Source organism: Opisthorchis viverrini, assembly GCF_000715545.1.
Source record: "Opisthorchis viverrini unplaced genomic scaffold opera_v5_54, whole genome shotgun sequence".
NCBI lineage: Eukaryota > Metazoa > Platyhelminthes > Trematoda > Opisthorchiida > Opisthorchiidae > Opisthorchis > Opisthorchis viverrini.
In genome coordinates, this window is record NW_008751711.1 from 762,065 (window position 1) to 767,055 (window position 4,991).

Here is a 4,991-nt window from a genome sequence, read left to right on the forward strand (position 1 = left end):
ACGTCCGGGCCACCAGCTTTTAAGATAAACGAAGGGATACCGCTAGTACCTGGGAACCTGGAGTCTCTAAGGCGGGCGAGAGACGAAGTTACATCAGACAAAGTAACGGAGAGTGTGCAGAGGTTGGGGCTTGTCTCGTTAGCAGATGTGGCCACTTCATAGCCAGGTGGGGAGCAATATGTAGATAGAGTCAATGGGGAGGGAACATAGCAGCTAGCGAAGTAGGAGTTTAGGGATTCCACAATGTCAGCAGGGTCTGAGAGAGGTTTCCCGTCAGCTGCCACAATATTTGAAACTGCAGATGAATTTGAGAAGCAACGCCGGCGGAAGAGGCGCCCCAGCATCTTAGGCTGTAGGAAATGGGCTACGGCGGTCGACTCCTCATGCTTTTCAAGGGCGAGTTTGGCCGTGGTAATATCAGTCATAAGTTTGTTGATCACAATAAGGAGGGAGAGATCATGGGATTCAAGGAATAGCCTACGATACTTCCTGAGTTTATGGCGTGTAGTTGGTAGTCGTGTGGCTGGATGACGACCAGAAGCATGGGAAGCTCGTGTGGGAGCAACGAGGTATAATGACAATTGTAAGTTACTTGAAAAGATGTTAGCTACGCTTTGCGTGTCACCAGAGAGAAAGAACTCGTCCCAGGTCTTACGACGCAATGAGATTGCAAAGGCTTCAAGAATGCCCGGGGAAAGGATGAAAGAGGTTAAGGGAGGAAGAGTAGCTTAAGGTAGAGTACTTGTCTAGCTGCAAGTTACAACACAATGGTCGCTGTCAGGAAACTTCGGAGCAAGTGCAGCGGTGGGACACAGATAGCCGTTGACAAGGGCAATGTCCAGGGTGTGGGTACCGCGTGTTAGTTGCCTTACAAGCTGGGACCAACCTTCGACATTAAGTTATGTAAGCAGGGGCGGAAGGCGCAAAGGGGAGTTTTGTCGAGACCAGACAATCTCAGGAAGGTTGAGATCTCTAACAATTAGTTTGTTCGGGTGAGATAGAGCTTGATTGTGAGAAAGAAGCGTAGATAGACGATTAATCGAACTAATAAACTGTGGAGGGGCATGTACAAACACCCGAGGATGAACGGTGGATTAGCCTGACAGGCAGAAAGCCAAAAAGAGTCTGGAGTGTTCGCCAGTAGTGGATCGTCAATGGTGGAGACTTCATATCAGTCCTGGCGTATATGAGGCAGCCACCTCCACGGCGGTGGGAACGATCAGAACGGAAGATAGTATATCCCGGTGGGGAGATAAGAGCATCAGGTGTGCTAAGTGAGAGACACGTTTCTGTGATGCAAATGAAGGTTGGACAAGGTATAGTGGAGACAGGTTATATGTAGTGCAATTTAGCTAAGAGAGAGCATGTGTTGATTAGAACGACAGAAAGATTGCTAGCGGGATCGGGGAAGGCGGGTGATGTGGCTAGCAAGAAGTTGACAAGCCCAGGGAAGTCAATATGGAATGGAGTAGAAACAGGGGAATCGGGGGTCCTCGCGTTAGCAGGCGAAGTAGGACCAGATAAAGATACATGAGAACAAGATGATGGGGCGTACCGCGATGGGTACCGAGACAGCGTCTGGGTGGCAGGGGAGGTAGCGCAGCTCCATAGAGAAAGAGTAACAGGCTGGGCCGGGCAATCGTTTGTAATAATGTAACCGACATACTCAGGAGGTGTAACCGTGTGTGGTAGCTCAACAGAAAGAGCGGGATTTAGGTCACGCGGGGCGGAAGGGCAGGAAAAGTGTTTAAGAGACAGGGAGTGAGAGGGTAAAACAGGGGCACGGAGAGGTCGGGTGGATCTGTTTTGTAGAGCCTTTAGCATCGAATCGTAGGGGGCGGATGGAACGGGTAACCAAACTGGGTTGATTGGAGGTGATGGAATAAGGGATTTATTGTAAGAGATGCGAGGTGAGGAGAGAGGACATGGTGCAGTGAGGAAGCTAGTGGTATAATCAAACTCTCTGGGAGGGGTGAGCTCCGTTGGGAGTTAGCAGAAATTCTCTGCGTTGGCTGTAGTTGAAGGGGGTTTGGAGTAGGAAGTCGGGGTACAGCTTAAGGTGGTGGTACAGCCAAAGAGGTGGGGGTGCACCTGGCTTCTGATGGGGCGGAGGCTGTGGTGGAGTAGGTAGTTGCTGAAAAGGGATCCGAGGTATATAGTACGCAGGTTTCCAGAGGGGCGGAACTTGATAGGGTCTAGGATTACGTAACGGTAGTTGTGGTTTAGAGACCCTGCGAGGGAACTGAGTAGCACGGCTAGAGGGTCTACAGATGTGATTATGAAAAGGGCGAAGAGCAGAAGCTCGGGGAGTTGGTACAGGAGAAGGGGTTACGGTGCGAGGCTTCGACAGCAGGTGCTTGAGTCCAAGGAAGCGCTTTGGTGGGGAGACACGAAGTGTCATTAGGTCAGGAGGTCTAGAGTGAAAACCTGTGCTATCAATCTCCACCACAGCCTCATGGGTGGGCTGATTATTTGCCGTATCACCTAAATCAGTCGATCTAGTTGGCGTGGTGGAGGTCGGAGATAACATTTGTGGATGCTCAGAGATATGAGTGGAGGGCTCATGGTCATGAGCGTAGGGTACAGGACCTGGGTCCAACAGATAGCTTTGTGTGGCATTGTGGCACTTGTCAGGGCAAGTAATGGTGGGTGACGATGCAACAGGTTCCGGTGACTTTTTGGTATGCTGCCTTTGCATTCTTGTGCGAGCAGCTTTAAGTTTTAAGGTATGAAATTTTTTGGTAGATGAGAGAAGAGTCCGGGCTGTTAGCAGACGTGCAGCATCTTTTTCTTCCCGGAATTGCATTACTATCGGGAAGCACATGGATGGTTTCGACTTCCGGAGTCGCCGAGCTTTGCATATGGTGTCCTGCATGCCACATGCATTCAGTTTGGCAGTTTTGGCATGCTCAAGATGGATTCGATCGGATGCATTGAATATTAATATTTGATGCCGGCATTCGATGCGTTGACCAATCTCAGTAGCTATGGTGTCAGTGAGAAGTGACGCTTTTTCTAAGTTTGTTTGATTGCATGTTGCGTCAGGATTCAGAAGGCATGCAATCGATTGTGTTGTTCGGACGGAGGACGTTTCGTTCTCCATTTGGCGCATTTGAGATTTTCTAGGTCATTAGGACTTCAGAACCTACTGGCAATGGTGAGAGAGTTTTGCCGGGTTGAGGAGGCAAGGATATGTTAGTTAGAACAACTGAACAATCTAAGGTTGCCTGGGATGCTGTCTTTGCCGGCTTCGGGCGGTGAGGGGTTGGGAGCTGGATCTTCTGGATCTAAACCGCTTCTCTGAACAAGCCGGGAGGATAGTTGATGGGGATTCGAGGTCTAGCGACCGCTTTGAGGAAGACGGGACCGGTGACATAATGAGAAACTTCGGAGCAGGTTGGGGAATGATTTATTTGGTGGAATGCAGTTGAGAGTTCTAGGGTAGTAGGAGAACTATGGATTGTATTAAGATACCTATGTGGGCTGGTAGTTCAGATAGGACTGTGGAAGCGTTGAACAGTGGCGGAACGTTGGACGGAACCACTATGTAGATGAGGAATAAGCACGCTCTACAAACTGGGGCTAGCACTAAATAGGCCTACTGGAGAAATGAAAGCCTGTTTGGCACCGTGAAAAGCAGCTATCCAGTATAAAAATCTGGTAAAAGACCTATGTACGGGTTAGAATAATGAAGAAAATCTACAACACCTGACCTTGAGATTTTGGTTTCGCGGCAAAATTATCCCATTTGATCGACTGATATATTCCTCGTCACTCTTGCTCACTTAAAATATCTTGTCGTTGAATAACTGACCAAACCGTGGGACTAATGCGAGTGGTAAACTTTCGCAACAAATATTTTATTTTGCGTGGCCTAAATCGGCTCAATTTACCATTTAACTAACTATAGACTCTAACAGAATGGTTGAATTCCAAGTCTGTTTATGAAACCAGTATTGCCCAATTAATTGCTGAAACATAACCATCCTGATGCAATAGATCGTGAACAGCATCTTGAACAAATGCGCTTGTGTAATAGATATACGCGTTTACTTAATTGTACGATTAGCATGTTGCAATAAATCCGCGGACGTTTTCCGATGTTTATCCGAGCCCTTTAAATAGGTTCAAAGCGCATAGCATAAAGCTGGCTGCGCGTCCAAAAAATATTTATTTTATCGTTGACCTTGTGTAAATACTAACCGAAAACGAGCTCATTACTCGCGCTGCAGAAAAAAAGTTCGTTGAAATCATCAAAATATGTGTCCCCTAAAACGATTAGGTTGTGAACCTCCCGTGCTGTGATTCCAAGAAATTCTTGCTTCTTTGAAAACGGGAGGACGTCAGGACAACAAAATTAATAGACGCAAGCTAATGAAATGATTGATTTTGACGTCTTTCCAAGCGCCAAAATGAATGGTGTCTAATTATTTCGCGTATAATACCTGAATCACAAAGAGGCTTCCAATATTTCTATGTATCAGGCATGTGTTCCAGGACAAGCTTATTTGGTGCTGTTTCCAGTTTGTTTTATGTTTAGAAAATCATCTGCTCTAAAGAACAATAAACATGAAATTTATTCGTTGAACGATTTTGCTACTGTAGGGCAGGCTTCGGGCTACTGGGAAACAGCCCAAAGTAATCGGGGAGTAGAAGCAAGAGTCCTCCTAAACCCCTGCTGTTTTTTCAAATAAATGTAGTTACTCATCACAAATGAGAACAAATACCACAGGTGTGACAACTTTTAAGCTAGCGTGAGGGAACGTTTATGAACAATTATGCTTATTATTAAATACGGGCAATCTCGGACCCAAAAGGTGATCAGTTGGAAACATCTCTCTCTTACCCATGAAGGGTCTAGGTGCCTTACTATTGTAAGTTGGACACAGGATAGGACCATGAAGATTCATTCTCCTATGAAGTCCGTTATTCCACTTGAAACAACCAGCGTGTTGTTACGATGTTAATAATTGAATTTTGGCGTAAGCGTT